We start from the raw sequence: 27,763 nt of genomic DNA on the forward strand, positions 1-27,763 counted from the left end.
ATGCCCACTTGGATTTTTTTCTTTTTTACCCTCAAGCTTCCTATGTTCTTGTGCAAATTGCTCACCCATGAGTGTTTTGTTTCTTCCACAGACAATGTATACCAGGATGGGGATTTGGTGATCAGTGCGTTCTTACCCCTTTATACCTATCAAACCTCCCAACACACTGAAGGGGCAGAGAGCATAGATGTCAGTCCACGGTAAGTGTCTCCTGCTTGATCTACCTAACCACATTCTCCAGTGTGCACCCTTAACCCATCTCGTTTTTTATTCCCACCAGCACTTCTTCCATTACAGTAAGATTTTCTTTCCATCCATTATCTTCTATTTTTATGGGTTTAGTCTGAGAAGAAAATCAATCTCGATCCAGGTCCAACACTTCTGTCACACAGGACGAATGATGTAACTTAGAATCCTGTCTTGTGGGACAGGTACAGTTCAGCACTTAGGTTGACAAAACAATGTCCATTTTACAAATATTTCCAGTGAATATTTCTTCTCTGCACTTCCTGATGTTGGTACAGTTGGGTTGGACTTTGCTGACTGTGCCATATTTCTTAGGAGACTACCTACTCTATTTTGTTATTTCAAACTCTTTGAAGATACTTATTTCCTTCTAGCTCTCTTCCCACACTTTGGTATTACAGGATAGATAGTCTAGGCACTGTGAGCAGACACCAGTGAACTCTGAATTTTCTCTAGTCTCTGAAGTATACCTGTACAGAAACATTCATTTGATACTTAGAAATGTCACCACAGCAATCAGAGAACTGTTTATTAAAAGAATGAAACAGACTTGCACAGAATTTGAACAGGCAACTTCTGGTGCTGTGAGCAGAGAAGGTGCCACAGAGAGCAGTAATTGTTCCTCTTGTCAGACACAGATGTGTCAGGTGTTGCCTTTCTAGATATCTAGAAAGAAATACAACTTATCTACTCAGGTTCTCTGATCTTCCCCCACAACTCCTAACTTTTTGCTGATATATTTGCCTTCTCTTTTACTTTCTGTCATGCCTGTTTCCATTTTACTATCTGTAATTCTGCCGGTGGCATATGCTTGCTCTTGTCATTGTGCTATTCTCTTCTTGACTAAGATAGTGATTAAGTCATTTATTTTAGCCTTAAGTTAGATTGTTTAATATCTTTCTTTCTCTCTCTCTGTCTCTGTCTCTGTCTCTGTATCTCTCTCTCTCTTTCTCTCTCTCTCTGTCTATGAGAGTCAGAGAGGCAGACAGAGACATTGAGAGAGTGAGGTATAGAGAAAGTGTTAGAGAGTCTGTGTATCTGTGTGTCAGTGAGGACACATGTATGCCACATGTCACATCAGGACAAACTTATATGATTCCCTGATTTCCACAATATTTGAAACATTGTTTATTTCTCTATTCAGTGTTTTCTGGAAAACTGACAAAGGAAATTTGGCTATATCCCCATCACATCTATCTGCAGAAATGCTACGTAACAAAAGCATGTTTAAATGATGCCAATTTTGTTGGTTACTGGAATTAAAATTCCTGTCCTTACACTTTCACTGCAACCATTTACCTATTGACCTGTGTCATGCTCAGTGACCCCTGTATTAATTTTAATTCATATCCATGTCCAATCTTTCACATTTACTCACTACTACATATACATTGAAATATATTTTATATATTTGTAAGGATATAAATTCAACCCATTATTTCTTTATGTGATTATATTCATATTTCCAATGCTGACCATGTGGTATTTATTACCTAATCAATTGGTATGCTGCCTCCTGCAGAAGAATATTTCTCTCACTCTCAACATTCTTTGACTGTAGTTATTAGTCTTGTGTTCAGAGCTCATGAACTTTCCCCTGTCACCATTATCATGTCAATTGGTGTCATCATAACTGAGGTCATGTTTAGGCAGACAGAAGGTTTGTGTTTTTTTCTGCATGTAACTCTATAGAAACTGAGCCATTTTTCAGTCCAAAATTTCTTTATCATGTTGCTCACAAACATATTTTGACTCCACAAAACATATATAATACTTCTTTATATTTAATTTGTGGAACACTATAATTTTTACAATGCACTGTGATCACATTCATCCCCTGTAAACTCTCATCCTCCTTCCAGCCCCACCACTGCATTTTCCAATATCGTTCCCCTCTCATCACACTACCACACCCTTGTTCAGCCAGGTTCATTCCCTTTCACGCCCTGTATTACTCCTACCTTTTTCATCTTCTAGAATGCATTCCTGCATGTGCTCATGACAGTTTGATTAACCTGAATAAATTTTCTTAACCTTCAAATTTCAGCTATTTCAAAACTCATTCAGTTCTGCTTGAGATTTGAATTTTTTCCCTTAAGAACTCTGAAAAATCCATTGCAATATTTTTATAATTTTCCATTTCATTTGCATTAGATAATTCTGTTATTATTGTAAAATGAAATTTACCCATAAAATGAAGGGAGAAAATTTCTATTTTCTTGAAAAAACATTAAATGTGTCTAGTTTTTTTTTGTACATACTATCTTTAAATACTGGTTTCATAAAATAAATTTCTTCATTCTTTTCTTAGGAATTTATTTTAATGTTTTTTATCTTATTAACTTTTTGTAAGGACAATTGTAAGACAAGTCAGTTACAGATTCGTGTATTTGCAATACAGAGTTCCCCCCATAAAATACACTAAGACATTTTATAAAATAATGTTTTCACAATGAAAATATTAAAAACATCGATAAAAATAGATAAAAGCACTGAATAAATATTGAAAGATGGGAGAATGGATATTTACTGATTCTGAGTAGAATTTTAGACAGAAACTAGAAGCCAGCAAGTATGCTAATGTAATAGAACTAAACAAGTGGAAGACAGCAAGCATCCAGCAAAACTACATTTGGAGGTGTTTTTTTTTTTCCTTTTAGTGGATATTTTTTAATTCAAATTTTAAATGTCATCCCATTTCACAGTTTCCACTCCATAAACCAGCTATCCCATCCTTCCTCCCCCTGCTTCTCTGAGGATGCTCCCTCACCTACCCACCCAATCCCTCCCACCTCCTGCCCTGGCATTCCCCTACACTGGGGCTTTGAGCCTTGACAGGACCAAGGGCCTTTCCTCCCATTAATGCCCAACAAGGCCATCCTCTGCTACATATGTGGCTGGAGCCATGGGTCCATCCCTGTGTACTATTGGGATGGTGGTTTTGTTCCTGGATGCTCTGGGGGGGTTGGTTGGTTAATATTGTTGCTCTTTTTATGGGGTTGCAAACCCCTTCACTTCCTTCAGTCCTTTCTCTGACTCCTACACTGGGAACCCCGTTCTCAGTCCAATGATTGGCTACCAGAATCACCCTCTGTATTTGTCAGGCTGTTGCAGAGCCTCTCAGGAGACAGCTATATCAGACTCCTGACAGCATGCACTTCTTCGTATCCACAGTATTATCTGGGTTGGATGTCTGTATATGGGCTGGATCCTCAGGTGGGGCCGGCTCTGGATGGCCTTTCTTTCAGTCTTCACACTTTGTCTCCATATTTCCACTTGTGAGTATTTTTGTTCACCCTTCTAAGAAGGTCTGAATGATCCATACGTTGGTCTTCCTTCTTGAGCTTCATGTGGTTTGTGAATTGTATGTTAGGTATTCCAAGCTTTTTGGAAAATATCCACATATCAGTGACTGCATACAATGGTGTTCTTTTGTGACTGGGTTACTTCACTTAGAATGATATTTTCTAGGTTTTTGTTATTCCAAATGAATTTGTAAATTTCTCTTTCTAACTCTATGAAGAATTGTGTTGGAATTTTGATGGGGATTGCATTGAATCTGTAGATTGCTTTTGGCAAAATGCAAGTTTTACAATATTAATCCTGCCCATTCAGGAACATGGGAGATCTATCCATCTTCTGAGATCTTCTTCATTTTCTTTATTCAGAAACTTGAAGTTATCATACAGATCTTTCAGTTGCTTGGTTAGAATTACCCAAGGTATTTTATATTATTTGTAACTACTTTGAAAGATGTCTTTTCTGTAATTTCTTTCTCAGCCTGTTTATCCTTTGAGTAGAGGCAGGCTACTGATTTGTTTGACTTAATGTTTTTTTTCCGTTGGTGATTTTTTCCTTCATCTTTTTTAATTGGGTATTTCTTATTTACATTACAATTGTTATTCCCTGTCTGGGTTTCCAGGCCAACGTTCCCCTAGCCCCTCCCCCTCCCCTCCTATATGGGTGTTCCCCTCCCTATCCTCCCCCAATTACCACCCTCCCCCCCAATAATCCTGGTCACTGGGAGTTCAGTCTTTGCAGGAAAAGGGCTTCCCCTTCCACGGGTGTCCTTACTAGCCTATTCATTGCTATTTATGAAGTTGGAGCCCAGGGTCAGTCCATGTATATAGTCTTTGGGTAGTGGCTTAGTCACTAGAAGCTCTTGTTGGTTGGCATTGTTGTACATATGGGGTCTCAAGACCCTTCAAGCTCCTTCAGTCCTTTCTCTGAATTCTTCAACGGGGGTCCCGTTCTCAGTTCAATGGTTTGGTGCTGGCATTCGCCTATGTACTTGCCATATTCTGGCTATGTCTCTCAGGAGAAATCTACATCTGGTTCCTATCAGCCAGTACTTCTTTGCTTCATCCATCTTATCTAGTTTGGTGGCTGTATATGTATGGGCCACATGTGGGGCAGGCTCTGAATGGGCGATCCTTCAGCCTCTGCTCTAAACTTTGTTTCCATATTTCCTCCCAAGGGTATTCTTGTTCCCCTTTAAAGAAGGAGTGAAGCATCCGCAGTTTTGTCATCCTTTTTCAGTTTCATGTGTTTGGTGCATTTAGGGTAATTCGAGATTTTGGGCTAATATCCACTTATCAATGAGTGCATACTGTGTGTGTTATTCTGTGATTGGGTTACCTCACTCAGGATGATATTTTCCAGTTCCATCCATTTGCCTATGAATTTCATAAAGTCATTGATTTGAAAGCTGAGTAGTATTCCATTGTGTAGATGTACCACATTTTCTGTATCCATTCCTCTCTTCAAGGGCATGTCCAGCTTCTGCTGTTATAAATAAGCCTGCTATGAACATAGTGGAACATGTGTCTTTGTTATATGTTGGGGCATCTTTTGTGTATATGCCCAAAAGAGGTATAGCTGGGTCCTCAGGTAGTTCAATGTCCAATTTTCTGAGGAACCTCCAGACTGATTTCCAGAATGGTTGTACCAATCTGCAATCCCATCAACAATGGAGGAGTGTTCCTCTTCGTCCACATCTTTGTCAGCACATGCTGTCACCGGAGTTTTTGATCTTACCCATTCTGTCTGGTGTGAGGTGGAATCTCAGGGTTGTTTTGATTTGCATTTCCCTCATGACTAAAGATGTTGAACATTTCTTTAGGTGTTTCTCAGACATTCGGCATTCCTCAGCTGTGAATTCTTTGTTTACTCTGATCCCCATTTTTAATAAGGTTATTTGTCTCCCTGCAGTCTAACTTCATGAGTTCTTTGTATATTGTGGATATGAGCCCTCTATCAATTGTAGGATTGGTAAAGATCTTCTCGGAATCTGTTGGTTGCCATTTTGTCCTAACAACAGTGTCCTTTGCCTTACAGAAGCTTTGTAGTTTTATGAGATCCCATTTGTCAATTCTTGATCTTAGAGCATAAACCATTGTTGTTTTGTATAGGAAATTTTCTCCAGTGCCCATGTTTCGAGATTCTTTCCTACTTTTTCTTCTATTAGTTGAGTGTATCTGTTTTGATATGGAGGTCCTTGATACACTTGGACTTATGCTTTGTACAGGGTGATAAGAATGGATCGAACTGCATTCTTCTAGAGGCTGACCTCCAGCTGAACCAGCACCATTTGTTGAAAATGTTATCTTTTTTTTTCCATTTGATGGTTTTGGCTCCTTAGTCAAAAATCAATTGAGCATAGGAGTGTGGGTTCATTTCTGGGTCATCAATTCTATTCCACTGGTCTATCTGCCTGTCTCTGTACCAATACTATACAGATTTTTTAAAGATTTGTTTATTTATTATATATGAGTACACTGTAGCTGTCTTCAGACACACCGGAAGAGGGCATCAGATCCAATTACAGATGGTTGTGAGCCACCATGCGGTTGCTGAGATTTGAACTCAGGACCTCTGGAAGAGCAGTCTGTGCTCTTAACTACTGAGCCATCTCTCCAGCCCCCTACTATTCAGTTTTTATCACTATTGCTCTGTAATACTGCTTGAGTTCAGGGATAGTGATTCTCCCAGAAGTCCTTTTATTGTTGAGGATAGTTCTAGCTATCCTGGGTTTTTGTTATTCCAAATGAATTTGCAAATTGTTCTGTCTAAATCTCTGAAGAATTAGATTAGAATTTTGATGGGGATTGCATTGAATCTGTAGATGGCTTTTGGTAAAATGGCCATTTTTACTGTATAAATCCTGCAAATTCATGAGCATGGGAGATCTTTCCATCTTCTGAGATCTTCTTCAATTTCTTTCTTCAGAGGCTTGAAGTTCTTATCATACAGATCTTTCACTTGCTTAGTGGAAGTCACACTGAGGTATTTTATATTATTTGAGACTATTATGAAAGGTGTCATTTCCCTAATTTCTTTCTCAGCTCATTTCTTTTTTGTGTAGATTAAGGCTACTGATTTATTTGAGTTAATTTTATACCCAGCCACTATGCTGTAGGTGTTTATGGGTTTCGTATTTCTCTGCTGGAAGTTTGGGATCACTTATATATACTCTCATATTATCTAGAAATAGTGATATTTTGACTTCTTCTTTTCCAATCTGTATCCCTTTGATCTCCTTTTGTTGTCTGATTGCTCTGGCTAGGACTTTGAGAACTACATTGAATAAGTAGGTAGAGAGTAGGCAGCTTTGTCTAGTCCCTGATTTGAGTGGGATTGCTTCAAGTTTCTCTCCATTTAGTTTAATATTAGCTACTGGTTTGCTGTATATACCTTTAACTATGTTTAAGTATGTGCCTTGAATTCCCGTTCTTTCCAGGACTTTTACCATGAAGGGGTGTTGAATTTTGTCAAATGCTTTCTCAGCATCTAATGAAATGATCATGTGGTTTTTATATTTCACTTTGTTTATATAGTGGATTACGTTGATGGTTTTCTGTATATTAAACTATCCCTGCATTCTTATGATGAAGCCTACTTGTTCATGATGGATGATTGTTTTGATGTGCTCTTGGATTCAGTTTGCAAGAATTTTATTGAGTGTTTTTGCGTTGATATTCATAAGGGAATTTGGTCTGAAGTTCTCTTTCTTTGTTGGGTCTTTGTGTGGTTTAGGTATAAGAGTAATTGTGACCTCATAGAACGAATTCGGTAGCTCTCCATCTGTTTCAATTTTGTGGCATAGTTTGGACAGTATTGGTATGAGGTCTTCTATGAAGGTCTGATAGAATTTTGCACTGAACCCATCTAAACCTGGGTTCTTCTTTGTTGGGAGACTTTTAATGACTGCTTCTGTTTCTTTAGGAGTTATGGGGTTGTTTAAATGGTTTGTCTGTTCCTGATTTAACTTCGGTAGCTGGTATCTGTCTAGGAAATTGTCCATTACCTCCAGATTTTCAAGTTTTGTTGAATATAGGCTTTTGTAGTAGGATCTGATGTTTTTATGAATTTCCTCTGATTCTCTTGTTATGTCTCCCTTTTAATTTGTTTTAATGTATTTTTAAAGAACTTGATTCATTATCTTTCTTTTTTAAAAAAGCATTTCATCATTTTCAGTAATTTATTATTATTCCTTTAAAAACCTTTATGGGTATCTGAGTGCATGTATGAATGTATGTATGCAAATAAGTGTGTTTAGGAAAGTATTTGGGAGAATGTGTGTATATGTGTAAATGTATAATGTGATTACCTGTGTTTGTCGTGTGTTACTGTGTGTGAAGGTGTATGGGAGTGGGTGTGAACCTGAATATGAGAATTTCCTGAGTGTTAGTTTTTAACCAGTGTATGTTTAAGAATGTATAAAAATCTGAGTGTTTGTGTGTGTGTGTGTGTGTGTGTGTGTGTTTGTGTGTGTGTGTGTGTAATGTAATCTGTAATGTAACACTCCTATCAGTGGGTAATGTAATAGCAGGCTATTTGTTGAGTTCAAGAAATTTTTTGTATTTATGATTTTGGGAATACTGTATAGAAGATTTCACCCAGGTCATCTGAAAAAGTAGCCAGTTCTCTTAATTGTCACATAATCTCTCTCTCTCTCTCTCTCTCTCTCTCTCTCTCTCTCTCTCTCTACCTACCTACCTACCTATCTAGCTCCTTCTCTCTCTCTCCCTCTCTCCCGCCCTCCCTCCCTCCCTCCCTACTTTCCTTCCTTCTGTTCCTTTTTTGGGGGATGGATATTTTTAATTTACATTTCAAATGTAGTTCCCTTTCCAGGATTCCCTTCCATAAACCCTCTATCCCATCCACCTTCCCTGCTACTATAAGGGTATTCTCCCTCCCCAACCTGCCCCCCTTCCTGCCTCCCTGCTCTGACATTCCCCTACACTGGATGAACAAGTCTTGGCATGACCAAGGGCTTCTCCTCCCGTTGATGCCAAAGAAGGCTGTCTTCTACTACATATGCAGTTGGAGCCGTGGGTAAGTCCATGTTTAGTCTTGGGGTTGTGGTTTAGTCCCTAGAAGCTCTGGTTGGTTGGTATTGTTGTTCTTATGGGGTTACAAGCAACTTCAATTCCTACAATACTTCCTCTTAATCTTCCAACGGGAGCCCAGTTCTCAGTACAATGGTTTGCTGCTGGCATTCGCCTCTGTGTTTGTCATGCTCTGGCAAAGCCTCTCAGGAGACAGCTATTTCAGGCTCCTATCAACATGCACTTCTTGACTTGGTCAATATTGTCTAGTATTGTTGGGTGTATATATGTGGGCTGCATTCCCAGGTCGGGCAGGCTTTGAATGATCATTCTTTCGGTCTCTGCTCCAAACTTTCTCTGCATATCCCCTCCTATGAATATTTTGTCCTCCCTTTTGAGAAGGACTGAAGCAACCACACTTTGGTCATCCTTCTTCTTGAGTTTCTTGTGGTCTGCTGCCACACCATTTCTGCAACCACAATATGAACTTTTTATTTTCTAGCATTTTGAATGCATTTTCCCCTGTAAGATATGATAGAGGAAAAGAGTATGTATTCCATTGCTAGAGGTTTACAATATTCATATTTATTTCATTGCTCCAATATGTGGACCTCAGGAAAAGTGAAGGGTGCTATAGACACAGACCTGTTGGAAAATGCCAGGATCCCGCACTCAGAATATGTGATTCAGTAGAGCCTGTCTCCTACCATCACTGGTATTTATCTATTTGTCAAATTAAAGAAATTAATCAAGCTAATCATTAAAAGAAAGGATGATTTCTTTTCTCACACACTTTATTGGCAGTGGTAATTAATTGTCCAGAGAAATCTGTTTAATCCTAATAATATACACACAGTGTACTTGATGAACTTCAATTTCAAAGGATTGAATGAATCCATATGCCATAGCCATATTCCAGAAATTTTACGTCTCTCACTTGTTAAAAATAAGTGCTCATAAATCGTCAGAAACCTTGTATTTTATAATATTAAAATAATTGATAAATTTAATAAAGAAAATTCCTCAAGACATAAACAAATGAATGAGTGAAAACCAGGACATTGTATAAATGAGTATAAATGACCAGAAGCTGAAAAGAACCCAGATCCCCTTCAACAGAGGAATGGATTCAGAAAATGTAGTACATCTACACAATGGAATATTACTCAGTTATCAAAAACAATGACTTTATGAAATTCATAGGCAAATGGATGGAACTGGAAAATATCATCCTGAGTGAGGTAACCCAATCACAGAAAAACACATATAGTATGCACTCATTGCTAAGTGAATATTAGCCCAAATGTTTGAATTACCCTAGATGTACAGAACACATGAAACTCAAGAAGGATGACCAAAATGTCAAAGCTTCACTCCTTCTTTAAAACGGGAACAAGAATACCCTTGAGAGGGAATAGGGAGGCAAAGTTTAGAACAGAGGCAGAAGGAACACCCATTCAGAGCCTGCCCCACATGTGGCCCATACATATACAGCCACCAAACTAGATAAGATGGATGAAGCAAAGAACTGCAGGCCGACAAGAACCAGATGTAGACCTCTCCTGAGAGACACACCCAAAATACAGCAAATACATAGGCAAATGCCTGAAGCAAACCACTGAACTGAAAATGGGACCCCGTTGAAGGAATCAGAGAAAGGACTGAAAGAGCTTGAAGGGCTCGAGACCCCATATGAACAACAATGCCAACCAACCAGAGCTTCCAGGGACTAAGCCACTACCCAAAGTCTATACATGGACTGGCCCTGGGGTTCAACCTCATAGATAGCAATGAAAAGCCTAGTAAGAGCACCAGTAGAAGACGAAGCCCTTGGCCCTGCCAAGACTGAACCCCCAGTGAACGTGATTGTTGGAGGGAGGGTGGTAATGGGTGGAGGATGGGGAGGGGAAGCCCATATAGAAGGGGAGGTGAAAGGGCTAAGGGGGTGTTGGCCTGGAAACCGGGAAGGGGAATAACAATCGAAATGTAAATAAGAAATACTCAAGTTAATAAAGATTTTTTAAAAAAAGTCCAACAGTTTTCTAAGAACTAGTGATTTGTAACATGATTATCAAGAGTTTCAAACACTTGGGGGTTCATCTATTTACTGACAAAGAAAGAAATGAAAATATTGAACCTGGTATCATCAAATTGGAAAGGGATTCACAAGGCAATGCAGTTTGTCTGCGGAGGAATGACACTTTTTTCCTAATTATGGAATTTAGTCCAGCTGAGGATTTCATTGTTCAAATACAATGAGGACATCATTCCGTTCCAAATCTTTGGATAATACATAACACAGAAAATCACATTTATTATCTTACTTATACTTGAAAAGTTGACCTTATCATGAAAGTCACTGTTGCTTTTATTCCTACATCCAATGGATGGATGGATATATATGTACACAGGTGATATATAATATACCAGGAATTCAATATTTTCTTTTTATGGCTCCTCATTTTTAGTAAGAAATTTTTATATAACCTTGAATGTATACTCATACAAAATATTGATGATGTAAAAAAAACAGGTACTAGTAACAAATCATTAATATATTTTAAAGAAATTTTAGCATACATAATATTTGAACATCTATTAAAAATAAGTTATAAATACTACTGAAGCTGGAGTGCTTAGTTTCATATACAAACTATGAAATGTAACTTGAATACTCAATACTGCATGTTGTAAAATCTTCAATGACTTCAGTGTTGATTATTATTTAGATATATTTTTCATTTTTCTTCTTCTAAGGATATTCTTACCTTTATTATACAGCCTTCCCCAAAATCATATTTTATTAATTTTATTTTTCTTGGATATTTTATGTATTTACATTTCAAATGTTATCCTCTGCCTGCCCTCTCCCATGTCCCTTTCCCTCTCCTCCTGCTTCTATGAGGATGCACCCATTTCCACCCACCCACTCCATTCTCAGCTGACTGGAATTAGCATTCATTGGGGAAACAAGCCTTCACAGGATCAAGGGCTTTTCCTCTCACTGATATTGGACATTGCCATCCTCTGCCACATATGTGGCTGGAGTCATGGGTCCCTCCATGTATACTCATTGGCTGGTGTTTTAATCCATGGGAGGTCTGGTATGGTTTGGTTGGTTGATATTGTTGTTTCCTGTGGTGTTGCAACCCCCAACTCCTAAAGCATTATCTCTAACTCCTCCATTGGGTTCCCCATGTAAAGTTCAACGGTTAGCTGCAACCATCCTCATCTGTACCAGTAGGGCTCTGGCAGAGCATTTCAGTAAACAGGCATATCTGCCTCCTGTCAGAAAGCAGTTCTTGGCATCAGCAATAGTGACTTGGTTTGGTGGCAGCATACGGGATAAATCCCAAGGTGTGGAGTCTCTCGATGACCTTTCCTTCAGTCCTTAATCCACTCTTTGTCCCTATATTTCTTCCTGAAAGTATTTTGTGCTCCTTTATAAGAAGGAATGAATCTTCTGCATTTTGGCCTTCCTTATTCTTGAACTTCATATGATCTGTGAATTTTTTCTCAGGTATTCCAGGATTTTGGGCTAATATCCACCTAGCAGTGAGTGTATACCATGCATGTTCTTTTGTGAATGAGTTACCTCACTCAGGATGATATTTTGTAGTTTCAACCACTGGCCTATGAATTTCATGGAGTCATTGTTTTTAATAGCTGAGTAGTACTCCACTGTGTAGATGTACCACATTTTCTGTATCCATTCCTCTGTTGAAGGGAATTTAGGTTCTTTCCATTTTCTCGATATTTTAAATAAGGCTGCTGTGGGCATAGTGGAACATGTGTCCTTGTTATATGTTGGAGCATGTTTTGGTCTGTACCTCATATTTAATAGGATTATTTGATTCTCTGGAGTCTGTCTTGAGTTGTTTGTATATATTAGATATTAGTCCTTGATCAGATATAGAATTGATAAAGAATTTTCCAAATCTGTTGGTTGCCATGTTGTCCTATTGAAAGTGTCCTTCGATTTACAGAAGCTTTGCAATTTTATGTGATCCCATTTGTCAATTTTTGGTATTAGAACATGCATCGTTGGTGTTCTGTTCAGGAAATTTTCCCCTTTGCCTATGTGTTTGAAGCTCTTCCTCACTTTCTTTCTATTAGTTTCAGTGTATCTGGTTTGATATCGGGTCTTTGATCCACTTGTACTTGAGCTTTGTACCAGGTGATAAGAATGGGTGAATTTGCATTCTTCTACATGCTGACCTTCAATTCAACCAGCACTATTCGTTGAAAAGGTTGTCTTTTTCTATGGACATTTTTAGCTCCTTTGTCCAAGATCAAGTGACCATAGTTGTGTGGGTTCATTTCTGGATCTTCAATTCAATTCCACTGATCTATCTGCCTGTCTCTGTACCCATAGCATGCAATTTTTATGACTATTGCTCTGTAATAGAGCCTGAGGTCAAGGATGGTGATTCCCCCATAACTTCTTTTATTGTTGAGAAGAGTTCTCATTATCCTGGTGTCTTTCCTTTTCCAAATGAATCTGCAAATTGCTCTTTCTAATTCTATGAAGAATTGCATTGGAATTTTGATGGTGATTGCATTGAATTTGTAGATTGCTTTTGGCAAAATGGGCATTTTTACTTTATTAACCTGCCAATCCATGAGCATGGGGGATCGTTCCATCTTCTGAGATCTTTGATTTCTTTTCAGAAACTTGAAGTTCTTTTCATACAGATCTTTCACTTGTTTGGTTAGGTCAAATAGTTATACCATTTGTGGCTATTGTGAAATGTGTCATTTCCCTAATTTCCCTCTTAGCTTGTTTATCCTTTGAGTAGAAGATGGCTACCGATTTGTTTGAGTTAATTTTATAACCAGCCACTCTGTTAAAGTTGTTTATCAGCTGTAGTAGTTCTCTCATGGAATTTTTGGGGTCCCTTAAGTGTATTATCATATCATCTGCAAACAGTGATATTTTGACTTCGTCCTTTCAAATTTATCCGTTTGACCTGCTTTTGTTCTCTACTTGCTCTCGATAGACCTTCAAGTACTATATTGAATAGGTAAAGGGACAGTAGGCAACCTGTGTTGGATTATTTTTACTTCAATGTTTTTCATATTACATTTACTCAATATGAAACTTAAAGCTTTGGTTTATCATCATTTCCTCTACAGACTAACTGCATTGCCTTGTGAGTCCCTTTCCAATTTGATGATGCTAGGTTCAATGTTTTTATTTCTTTCTTTCTCTGTAATACATGAACCCCAAAGTGTTCAAAATTCTTGATAATCAAGTTACAAATAACTAATTCTTGGAACTCTTTTGGCCCTTTACACTGATTAGCATCCTGGGTTTCACTTAATTTCATTCATTTGTTTTTGTCTTACAGAATTTTCTTTATTCAAATTTATGAATTTATGTAAAATTGTAAAATACTAGCTTTCTGCCATCAGCTCTGGGTGACAAACCAACTATTTAGGTATCATACTGTGCAAATAAGGAAAACTTTGAAATAAAAAAAATCAGACTCACAAGGAAATACAATACTGTTCACTGAAACAAAGGAAAACACACGTTATATGAAAGGATAGAATTAACTTCTAAGCCCCCACTTGTGTAATGGACAATACACAAGATACAGAATGAGCAAAAGGAACATTTTCTCAGGGAGTCACAAAACTGTATCAGGAATGTTGAGGTAGAAAAAGATTAAAAACTGTATAGGCTCTTACATATTAACATTTTCAGATCCAAGCATTTAATATTGGAAGCCCAACCAATATTTCAATTCCTGGGGAAGACTATGCCTCCTGCACTAGCATTTCTCATTCACCTGTGCTGTATTTTGTCTTACTAAGGTGTCACAGCTTTTTACCTGTACATGTTAGCATGTCTATTTCTTATCATGTTCTGAATCATGCAAGAAACATTATACAACTGTGCAGATTAAATTTTTAAACACACACACATATATATATACACACACAGACACACACACACACACACACAAACACACAAACACAGAGAGAGAGACAGAGAGAGACAGAGAAAGATAAATGAGAATATGTAGCAGCTACCAAAGAAATGCATGTAGATGAAAGAATATGTAGAATTTGGAATATATAAAATTTCATAATTATGAACAAAATGACCAACTTACTTAAAAAACAAAGCACAAAACAATTTATATCTTAAAGGTTACAAAGCAATATAATCTGAAAACAGAAACATTGATGTAGACAAGATGTATAAGGGGTAGAAAATATCCTCAAACACGTCAAACTTCACTAATTCATTTTTTTATCTTTATTAACTTGAGTATTTCTTATTTACATTTTGTTTGTTATTCCCTTTCCCGGTTTCCAGGCCAACATCCCCATATCCCCTCCTCCTCTCCTTCTATATGGGCTTCCACTCACCATCCTCCACCCATTACCACCCTCCCCACAACAATCACGTTCACTGGGATTGAGTACGGCAGGGTCATGGGCTTCCCCTTCCACTGGTGCTCTTACTAGGCTATTCATTGCTACCTTTGAGGTTGGAGCCCAGGGTCAGTCCATGTATAGTCATTGCATAGTGATTAGTCCCTGGAAGCTCTGGTTGGTTGGCATTGTTGTTCATATGGGGTCTCGAGCCCCTTCAGGCTCTTCCAGTCCTTTCTCTGATTCCTTCAACAGGGGTTCCGTTTTCAGTTCAGTGGTTTGCTTCAGGCATTTGCCTATGTATTTGCAGTATTCTGGGTGTGTCTCTCAGGAGAGGTCTACATCTGGTTCCTGCCAGCCTGCAGTTCTTTGCTTCATCCATCTTATCTAGTTTGGTGGCTGTATATGTATGGGCCACATGTGGGGCAGGCTCTGAATGGGTGTTCCTTCTGCCTCTGTTCTAAATTTTAGCTCCCTATTCCCTCCAAAGGGTATTCTTGTTCCCGTTTTAAAGAAGGAGTGAAGCTTTCACATTTTGGTCATCCTTCTTGAGTTTCATGTGTTCTGTTCTTCTAGGGTAATTCAAATATTTGGGCTAATATTCACTAATCAATGAGTGCATGCCATGTGTGGTTTTCTGTAATTGGGTTACCTCACTCAGGATGATATTTTCCAGTTCCAACCATTTGCCTATGAATTTCATAAAGTCGTTGATTTTGATAGCTGAGTAATATTCCATTGTGTAGATGTACTACATTTTCCGTATCCATTCCTCTGTTGAAGGGCATCTGGGTTCTTTCCACCTTCTGGCTATTATAAAGAAGGCTGCTATGAGCATAGGGGAACACGTGTCTTTCTTATATGTTGGGGCATCTTTGGGTATATGCCCAAGAGAGGTATAGCTGGGTCCTCAGGTAGTTCAATGTCCAATTTTCTGAGGAACCTCCAGACTGATTTCCAGAATGGTTGTACCAGTCTGCAATCCCACCAACAATGGAGGAGTGTTCCTCTTTCTCCACATCCTTGCCAGCATTTGCTGTCACCTGAGTTTTAGCTAATGTCACTTGTGTGAGGTGAAATCTCGGTGTTGTTTTGATTTGAATTTCCCTTATGACTAAAGATGTTGTACATTTCTTTAAGTGTTTCTCAGCCATTCGGCATTCCTCAGGTGTGAATTCTTTGTTTAGCTCTGAACCTCATTTTTAATAGGGTTATTTGTCTCCCTTCGGTCTAACTTCTTGAGTTCATAATACTGTCTCCAGCCCTAGACAGGCTTTGACAAGTATAACCTTGGACAAGGGCATAGAATTCTTTTTTTCATTTCAGCTTTCATCAGGAACTCTTAGTATGTATTGGTTCAGTCTGGCCTTTCACAACCTACACATGGCCAATCCCTCAAACCACATTAAATATGTTTTTCAGTTTAATAACAGGCAGACATCCCATGTTAAAGAAAAACATGTAGTTTCTGGTGGTTTCCTGAATGAAATATAGGCTTCTTCATCTATGCTCAAATATTTACAAAGGTATTACTCCCCATAGTTGCTGATAACCATGACAACAACCTGTGCCAATTACACATGAACAAACTTGGGAAAGAAGATGCAGTTCGAACACTTAAACTCTGAGGGGTGTGTTCATTGAATACATAAGAGCAAATTTACTCAGTTGAACGAACCAATGGTGATTTTAGACTATACTCTAATGATTCCTATGTTTTCTACACAGGATTACCTCACAAAACTACCAATTTGTGATGGCCTTAATTTTTGCCATAGATGAGATCAACAGAAACCCCATTCTTTTACCTAACATGACGCTTGGATATAATATTCACAGTGCTGGGTCCATTGAAAGTGAGACAGTAGTAAGTTTCCTCAAGTGGCTCACAGGGCAGGACAGACTCATTCCAAACTATACATGCAAAACCAAGGAAAAATCTGTGGCTGCAATCACAGGAACAACATGGGAAATTTCTTCCTTAATTGGCATATTTTTGGGTCTTTATAAATATCCACAGGTGAGATTAGAAGCATGAGAAGAAAGCAAAATATTCTCATTTGGTTCCATAATTTGTGTACCATGAAAAATCATAAGGGAATGATTCATTTTTGTATGATTCAAAATGACAATATTAGGCTGGAATACAGCAAAAAATTCAAGAATGGTTTCAGTGCAACCAGGAGGATAAAAGTTCAGATGCTAGCTTCACACTTACCCTCATTACAGCAACCCAGATACAAGATAATCCCTGTGTCCACCTTATCTTCTCTCCAGGGCAAAAGACATGAAGCCCAGGGATGAAAAGAGACCCTATCTCAGAAGAATATGTCGAGAAAAGTAGAGAACACCTGCTGCCCTCTTTTAGCCTTCACATGAATACATACTCTGTATTCACTGTAGTAGGCTGGGCACACACACTTTTATGCGCGTGTGCGCGTACACACACACAGACACACACACACACACACACACAGAGTCAATGAACTAACTATCCAAGCATTCCTTTAAAATAAATACCTTTAAAGCTACATACTTTGAGATATTACTGTCTTCACATTTCTTCTGCTTGAAATGTACATACAGGCCTTAAGAAATACACACATGTCTATAATAAAAGTCAGTATTCCAACTCATTTTCCAGAATCATAACCCAGCACTAATCTTGACTTTAAATATTAAAAATTTGGATTTCTAAACTTTAAGTGACTGTTTCATATGCAATGTTTCTGTGATTTTCAGAACTTCCTCATTAATGTCTATCCCTGCTTGCATTTTTACAGCTGAGCATTGGACCATTTGAACCAAGTATGAATAACTCTGAGAAGTTTCCTTTTTTGTATCAGATGGCTGCCAAAGAATCTTCTTTGGCCTTAGGCATGGTCTCAATGTTTGTCCATTTCAAATGGAATTGGGTGGGGCTGGTCATCTCAGAGGATGAGAATGGTGTTAACTTTGTCACAGACTTGATTCCACAAATGGAAAGAAACACAATCTGTGTAGCCTTCATGGAATTTATCACAGTTACTCACATGATGGACCTGGAAAACGCTTATGAATACCCTATTCGGATTATGAGAAACCCAGCCAAAGTTGTTATCATTTATGCTAACACTGACACTTCCTTAGGAGTGCTGTTTAGAAGATGGGAATATATACTTCCATGGAGAATCTGGGTGACCACTTCACAGTGGGAAGTCGTCACTTCTATGAGACATTTAATTCTTGACTCATTCCATGGGACTCTCATCTTTTCACAACGCCAGGGTGATATTTCTACTTTTAAAGAGTTTGTAAAGACAGTGAGACCTTCCAAATACCCAGATGACATTTTTCTTGCAAGACTGTGGGAGATTTACTTTGATTGTGCAATATCCAACGCTACCTGTAAATCATTAGAAAATTGTTCCTCTAGAGGTAACTTGGGATTGTTACCTTGGTACCACTTTGACATAGCTGTAAGTACTGGCAGTTACCACGTATACAATGCTGTGTATGCTGTGGCCCACACCATGCACAAGATGCTTATTCAAGAAATAGACATACAAGGAGTGAAAAATGGAGGCAGCATGGATTTCCCCCCCTTGAAGGTAATGGTTTCTCTTTTGATTCTGTAGGCTGTCACCAATGGAACTTTTTGAAATTGGCCCACATGTACTCTAAACAAATACCATGGGGAACTTTTTAGAAGAAAATTTCCTTGAGTATTTTACTGACTGGAAAAAAATATATGCCTGGGTGAAATTGACTGTCAACTTCCCAATCATATAGAAATAATAACCAAAATGTTTCTGTTAAACGCTCTGTCAATCTCATTACATTCTAAGATCCTCAACAGTAAAAAAAAAAAAAACAATCTTTTCCCACCTTGTTCATATATATGAAAATGAGTGACTTCATATTTAAGATCTTAAAAATTGTCCAGTACCAGCAAGTTAAATATTCTTAAAATATCTCATGAAACTGTATCAACTATAGATACTTTCTTAAATTAGTCTCATTGGCTCTCATAAAATAGGTGGACAAGGGTTGGGGATTTAGCTCACTGGTAGAGTGCTTGCCTAGCAAGCGCAAGGCCCTGGGTTCAGTCTCCAGCCCCGAAAAAAAAAGAAAGAAGAAAAAAAATAGGTGGACAAAGTCCATATATTAGAAATGGATTCTTTTACTCCAATTAAGACATTATAGACCAGCATCAGGATGGACTCAATTTGACAGAATTTTAATGTAGCGTGTCACATAAATTTCCATAATCAAGAGCAGTAAGATATGAGTATGCTATTGCACAGCTGGCTCCCTTCAGTATATTCAGTTCAGGCACAGATTATGAAATAAACCTGCTTCAATTAAGGATGGGTATTCACACCCCACTTAACCCAAATGACAGAACTCACTTAGACATAATCATAGAACAACATATCCTAGACAATTTTACACTGATAACTCAAAACCAGATGCCTGTAGACTATCAGTCTCATATGCAAAGTGTCCATGTATCACAAACTTTGCTCACCAGTGCTGAAAATCATTAGGATGCAAAAGAAACAGTAGATTTATCTCACTATCCTGTTAAAATACTATTATGGTACTTATGATGTCAAATCAATGTAAGTATACATATTTCCCAATCATATATGCCTAATGTTATTTCACTTTTGTTGGGATCAATGAAAATGTGAATGTGACATAATTCAGACACTTAACAATAAAAATTATGTTTCATAAATTATGAATCATAAATCTTCCTTAGCTGAACTCCCTGCTGAAGAACATTAAATTCATGAATCCTGGTGGAGATCCAATATCTTTGAATCCTTCAGAGAAATTGCACATAGATTATGACATTCTGAACTTCTGGGATTTTCCACAAGGTCTTACATATAAAGTGAAAGTAGGAACATTTTCTCCATATTTTCCACCTGGTCAACAATTGTCGATTTCTGAGGATAGGATAGAGTGGAGCATAGGAGTGGAGCAACAGGTGGGTGGAATCTTACACCATTCTGTAGAGAACACAGGTAAAAACCATGTAAAATGCCTTGGTGAGACTGATGCCTCCTCATAAATTAAAAGATGAATCTAATGATAAAGTGCCAAACTTACTCTCCATGTTCAAGTGTTTCTTACTGAGTTTACCTTTGCCAAGAATTAGCACATTCTTACCAGTGTTATGCATGATTCTAAATATATATCTATATTAACCTATTTGATAATGTGTAATTTTTGGTGTGTACACAATTTGAATGTCTTTAATCTGTTGATAAGTATATATATAATATATAGATAATGTGTATTTTAATATCTTAATTAACATAAATAAATAGAATGAGCATGCATAATATTAAATTCTTTATTACCCAATCCTGCAATATGCTATAGTTACCAGGCTAATTCTTTATATCCTCATTTCTGTAATATCCTCAGATTCCTGCCTCTGTATGCAGTGAAAGTTGTGGTCCTGGATTCAGAAAATCTCTTCAGGAAGAGAAAGCCGCTTGCTGTTTTGATTGTGTCCCATGTCCAGAAAATGAAATTTCCAATGGAACAGGCAAGTGCGTGCATTAAAGATGAGGTTCTCACCACTGTTTTTAATCCACATACTGAAGTTAAAATCAGGCACAAAAGATGTACACAGATTACATTGTTAAGATATTGTCCTCATAATTAATAGTTATAGTCAAGAACATAGCTTCTTCTTATACTGTATATTTAGGGATTTATATGATTACAAGCTGTATTTAATTTGGTTAATACTTGTTGAGAATGTGAAAGAAAGTTAAGAATAATTTTTCTAAAGAATATAACAAGTGGATTCCAGATACAAATAATTATATCTAGTCTTGTCAAGTCTTTTTGACCTATATTTGCACCATATTAATACCATTAATCTGTCACAAGGTCAACTTTAAAATTCTCAGAACAAATCCTGAAATAGATATGATATTAATAGAGAGTAGATTTCTCTTAATTAATTCAGGCATTCGAGAGATGGCTTAGTAGTTAATAGAAGCAGCTTCCCTTTTAGTGGAAATGGGTGTGACCTCCACTAGTACTATGATGGCTTGAGACTCTTTGTAATTCCAGGCTCAAGGATCTGACAGCACATTTTGACCAACCTTGATAGCATACTCATTTCTGGCACAGACCAACATATATTAAAAACACTCAATACAAACAGCATGAATACTAATAGATTCATATGTCTCATATATAATAATATATGGCATAAAATTCTTCCAATGTAAAGTCCTGTTTCCTGATATCTGTAGCTCAAATAAGTAGGTAATAAAATCTGTGGAGACGCACACTTAGAGTTATGTGCAAATTCCTGCAGAATGAAGTAAGTGATGCTACACACATGTGAGAGTTCATCATGGCTTTTTAAAAGTGTTTGAACCAGGACATAAGATGACTAAAGGACGCCATAAATGTTTCTTAGTATTGTCAGGTATGGCTGAGTATGGAAAAAATACATCATGTAATAATCAGTAAATATTGAATTAGTTGAATAAAACCCACACCGCAAAAATTAATAGGTCAATCTTCTTCAATATCATTGTAGTTACTGGTTTTGTGTGTCAACTTGACACAAGCTGGAGTTATCACAGAGAAAGGAGCCTCAGTTGGAGAAATGACTCCACAGTTCCAGCTGTAAGGTATTTTCTTAATTAGTGATCAAGGAGGGAGGGCCACTTGTGGGTGATAGCATCCCTGGACTGGAAATCTTGGATTCTACAAGAAAGCAACCTGAGGAATCCAGGTTAAGCAAGTCAGTAAGAAACATCCCTCCATGGCCTCTGCATCAACTCCTACTTCCTGACCTTCTTGAATTTTAGTCCTGACTTCCTTTGGTGATGAACAACGGGGAAGTGTAAGCCGAATAAACCCTTTCCTCCCCAACTTGATTCTTTTTGCTAATGTTTGTGCAGGAATAGAAACCATATCTAATTCAATCATGTATATATAATTATTACATATACATTATAAATCACACATGCAATACATGCATGCAATGATGCTCATAATATAATGGTGCATTATGTGCAATGGACATGTGATGACAATAATGTAATGTTGGCTCCATTCTTGAAATGTAGCTATTTACAGACGTGATAAAGGAAAATGTATTCTAGCGCTAATATAATATTCACAGAAAAGAGACTAACTAGTTCTATTAAATCAGGCACAGGAAAATTTTATCCAATATCTACTTTTGATCTAAATTTTTTGAAATCTTATCTTGAGAAGTAGGGCAATGAAATATGCAAAGGAAGTGCAGAATAGAAAAGAGAAACTCAAAGTATCTGTACTTAAACAGACAGGATATATGCCTAATAGACCCCAAAGACTTTCACAGAAATATCCTATAGCTGATGCACATATTCAGCAAAGTAACAAGACACAATATTAACTCAGAAAAAAATGCTTCTTAAATAAAAACAAACCCCTCAGGAAGTAAAGAGTGGGAACTAAATACACTTTACAAAAATTAAAACTATGGAGTGGAAACATCAGTACACTGCAAGATTTCAACACTGAAGTAAGTAATTGAAAAACCTACTGGAAGGTAAAAATAACTCCTTTCCACTTTGTGTAAATGAATAGTGTCTTGGTTGGGGCTGTATTGCTCTGATAAAAGGTTAAAATTGTAGTTAAGGAAAGAAATCCTTTCTTTCATGTTTTAGCCCTGAGCTTAAATTCCACTACGTAAGGAAATCAGGCTAAAAATAGAAAGCAAAAAGTTGAGGGCAGAAAATTACAAAGAACCCATGGGATAATGGAACTTACAAGCTTGCTTCACATGTTGAGCCAGGATCCTTTCTGAAGCAATGTAGTATCAATTGTCCAGTAGTATCCACACCCACACTGAGTTGTCCCATCCCACATCAATCATCAATCAAGAAAATACACCAAAACCTTGTCCACAGGTCAACCTTATGGATGCCTTTACCTTTGTAAGACTATTTTTTCCAAATGCTTATACATTTGTGTCAGGTTGCCAGAAACCAACAAGCACATGCATCATCTCCAAAAGCAACCCAATACACATAATCTATAACCTATTCTATGTACACATGCTCATCCTTGATAATAGCTCTTTTACTTACAAGAGTTAAGACAATGAAATATCCTCCATATTCATCAACTAATGAATGGATAATTAAACTATATACAAATATACATAAGAGAATAATTTCTTTATGAATATGAGATTATCACACTCCCAGGAAAATGAATGTTAATGCAAATAAAATTCAGTGAGGTAATGCAGACAAAGAAGTAATACTGCCATCAGCAATCATATATGTGTGTGTATATATATATTTATATTTCTATATCTACAAATGTATATATCTTTTAAAATTTTAGATATGGTTTTAATATGAGTATTATGGAAGTCAGAAAACTAGAAATGGATCATAATGCTGAGAACATATGATTTAAAACAATATAATAATGAATAACTTGGGGAGTGTGGTCCATAATTGATTAGAAGAGTAGAAGAGGAAGAATGGGGGAACATAATTAATACTAAAATCTTTTCACAATATCATAAATAAACCCACACCTGCTGAAGCTTCAGAACCTGTACTTTATAGACACAGAATTTCACTGGAGCAATCCTATATGGAGAGACAATGCATTGCAGAATCACCACTGGCTATCAAGTAAAGAGTCACATGCCACATATGTGCTACAATCTGTCAATGGGTTAGTCAATGGAGTAATAGAGACAACCCCAAATACTTGGTAATTCTTCACAACTTAATCTTCAGTTCCTATTGCTGTTATAGAAACCACATATCTGAGACATAAACAAGGAGAAAGCATGGAAAACTGACCTATAGACTTTCTAACTGCTGATTAATGGACAGAGGATTAGACAGTCTCTAAGCACAAGACTTTGGATAAAACATATCAAAAATCTTACTGTGATATAGAGAGCATTTCAGAGAAAAAATATCTAATATGGAGGGAATCTCATTAAGACACAGGAAGCTCTAAAGCAGCTTAAGTAACAAATGTCACAGAGAATATCCTTAATCTCAGTATGTAACATTTTTATCGCCTTCAGAGACTCTGTGAAAATGTCCAGATATATTAGAACACTCGCTCCCAATATGTATAGAAGCAGGATGGATTAAAGTTAGAACGTGTTTAAAATAAAAGCTCACTGAAGCAAAAAGAAATAAGCCCAGATCCTTGAGATATCAAGAAACATTTGAGGTTTCTGGAGACACTATGCACCCTGTGATGTTGTCGGGAAGCTGTGCTATGAACTCCAAGTTTCTAGTTTTTTTCTATCACCTCTTTTGAGGTGAACTTGTGATATTGGAGGGTTTTGAATCATGTCTCAATCAGTTGTGTAGCAGTTTGAAAAAAAGATGGTTTCTAAGGCAACATAGAAAAGAAAAAAATCAATTTGGGGCTCATGGTTTCATAGCATAGTAGATTCCCTTCAAAAAACCATGGTGAGCAAGGAAGTCAATTGGAAAGTACAATGTTCTGGCTATCATTCAAAACTTACTTCCTATCCAGAGGCATCACAGGAAAGATGAAGAAAAAGGAAGAGTGAGAGAGGAGAATGGTAGAAACAGAGGCACACAGAGACAAATAACAGGACACCAAGAGCAGAAATGAAGTCAATGCTATGGTTAACATATACAGCCCCCATTATCTGAGAAGCTATTAATCTTTCCAAGCAACTAATAAAGCAAAGTCAATTTTTAATGGAATGACCTGTAGTGTATGTAGCATTTCACATATTGCTCCATGGTCCACGATTGAGTCAAAGACCACCTAATCAATACCCCAATGATAGGTCACAAAAGCCTTCTTTAGACTTGTTGCTCAGGGATATCCAAGAATCTACCAAAGTTTATAGCCTCTTCTGTTGACCCGGGTTCTGGCCAAGAGGTGTAAGTGCCTATTGCCAAATATACTCAGCACTTCATAAACTGATCCAGAGACTCCTGAGCTAGGACTCACATAAATGACCTCTCCTAACTAGTAGCTTTCATAGAAACAGAAGGTATCATGCAAGCTTCTGAAGAAGAGAAGCAACAACCAGACCTACCCACATATGATGTCTCTGAACCATTGTAACAACTAGCATGTGATGATGATGACTATCAGTTCTGTGTCACTACACATACCTTGATAGAGCTCATCATTTCCATATCTGGAGATAACATGGGCTTGTGAAGATAGATAGTATAGTATATCTTTATTTGAAATTGAATTATAGTCATACCCACAGCTAAGTTTAGTCTCCACCTATTATCAAGAAGATCACTTTCCAACCCATAGAGTTCACTACAGAATACCCCAACCGCTCAGAATATAGAGCTGTAGACACAGTCCTAATAGTAGAGACATCTACAAAAGACACATGAAACCATACACCTAAGATTTCTAAAATGTTGTGAAAGAGGAGGAAGAAATATTTTAACAGCCATTGTACCAACAAGTTTAGTACAACATATATCAAAATCTGTACATAAAGGCTAATCAATATGTGTAACCAAAGGTAAAGTGAAACAGTTTTCATGTAAAATAGGTATTTTAAAGTGGACAAAAGACACCACATGGGCCTCGGTATTACACAAAATACTGTTGATAACTTGCCAACTTATAAAATGGGAACAGGGAAGCTGGAATAATGAACATACTCCATCAACAATTTCTATGTAACTAAAAATAAATTAACATTATGTTAATTTATAAGTTATAATTTATAAGTTAAAACTTTCCTTGGTAGTTTGCGAATCGTCTTCCTTGGCATACTTAGATGACTACCTAGTACCTCAGTTAAACCAACAGGGTTTAGGTTTTAGAAACCTAACTTAGTGCAATAAAAATGTGTTTTGTACTGTTCCAATAGTTATGTCTGGTTATGTCTGTCACCAAATTAACGTCAAAGTAAAGAATTTACTTCACCTTCCAGCTCACAGTTTATCATAAAGGGAAGTTATAGAATAAAGTCAAGGCAGGAATCTGAATGCAGAAACTAAAGCAGAGACCATGGAGCTGCTTACTACCTTGCTCCCCATAGCCCATTTAATGTATTTGTTAAAATAAATGAGGATGAATCTCCAAGGTTTGCAAAGGCCACAAATGGGGAGAACCACCAACTACAATTAAAATGACAATACCTCACAGACTTGCCTATGGCCAACCAGATAGAGACATTTTCTCATTTGATATTCCCATTTCAAACGTGCCTTCATTTTATTCTACGTTAAGAAAACTATAACCAGCACCAGAGATGATAATTTGGAAACATAATCTTGAATGGTTGCTAGCTGATGATGCATTCATACTAATTAATGGGATACCCAAAGACCTCAGCATGTTTTGGGGACTTTAACTTTTCTCTGACATGAGACCAAGAGTAATATTGTCCAACAGGTGTCTTCATGCTGCAGAGAACATAAGATTTAATGTTCTAGATGTAATAATAAAAAAACTTTTCCCTTCATGGATTCCTTAGCACAAATTACCATAGCATACCATATATATTATAAGAATAAATATAGTGCTTTAATTTGGAGACAAGAGAAAAGTGCCAGGAATACACATTAGAAAGGAAAAAGAAAACACATTCACTTACTTACATGATTTTTATTAATTGGATATAATCTTGAAAGAGAAACCCATTACCAAGTTCCATCTGTGAACAAAAAAGTACTGGGCTTATGTTTCAGAATCAGCAACATTCAGGAATGGTAGTGTACAAAGAGGAAAGATGTCAAGGTAGTATCATGTCGCATTGCATTTCCTGCCAGATATTGATCAGTGTGTGAAATGTACAGAGGACCAGTATGCCAACACAGATCGGACTGTCTGCATCCAAAAAGCTGTAACATTTCTTGCTTTTGAAAACCCCTTGGGGATGACACTCGCCAGCATGGCCCTATGCTTTTCTATCCTCACCTCATTTGTCCTGGGGATTTTTGTAAAGCACCAAAGCACTCCTGTGGTGAAGGCAAATAACAGTACTCTCAGCTACATCTTGCTCATCTCCCTCACCTTCTGCTTTCTTTGCTCATTTCTATTCATTGGTCAGCCCAACGCAGTACCTGCATCCTGCAGCAGACCACATTTGGAGTTGTTTTCACAGTGGCTGTTTCTACTGTCTTGGCAAAAACCACTACAGTCATCCTGGCCTTCAAGAGCACAGCTCCAGGAAGAAGGTTGAGGGGGTTACTTATATCAGGAGCATCGAAATTCATCATTCCCATCTGTACACTAATACAAATTGTCCTCTGTGGAATCTGGCTGGGAATATCTCCTCCATTTGTGGACACAGATGCACACTCTGAACATGGTCATATCATTATTATGTGCAACAAGGGCTCAGTAACAGCCTTCTACTGTGTGCTGGGATACCTTGGAGCTCTGTCCCTAGTGAGCTTCACAGTAGCTTTTATGGCCAGGAACCTGCCTGACATCTTCAATGAAGCCAAATTCTTGACCTTCAGCATGCTGGTATTTCTCAGTGTTTGGATTACATTTCTCCCTGTCTACCACAGTACTAAAGGAAAGATCATGGTGGCTGTGGAAGTCTTCTCCATCTTGGCCTCCAGCACAGGTCTTCTAGGTTGTATCTTTATCCCCAAATGTTATATCATTCTTGCAAGACCTGACATGAACTCATTGAAATGCAGACGAAATAGAGTTCAGTGGAAATAAGCTGGTTTTAGAATACCTCAGTTTACTTCTAGAGTTTTGAGTACTCTAAACAAACTTTGTCAGGTTAAAGGCTTGTACATCTTTGACACATACCAGAAGATGAGTGG

The 27,763-nt window shown here is 37.5% G+C and overlaps 1 pseudogene; it reads left to right on the forward strand.

The window, feature by feature from the left end:
• Positions 1-27,656, forward strand: LOC148002257 (vomeronasal type-2 receptor 116-like; annotated as a pseudogene).

The sequence above is a fragment of the Rattus norvegicus genome, chromosome 12 (assembly GCF_021556685.1).
Source record: "Rattus norvegicus strain SHRSP/BbbUtx chromosome 12, alternate assembly SHRSP_T2T, whole genome shotgun sequence".
Lineage (NCBI taxonomy): Eukaryota > Metazoa > Chordata > Mammalia > Rodentia > Muridae > Rattus > Rattus norvegicus.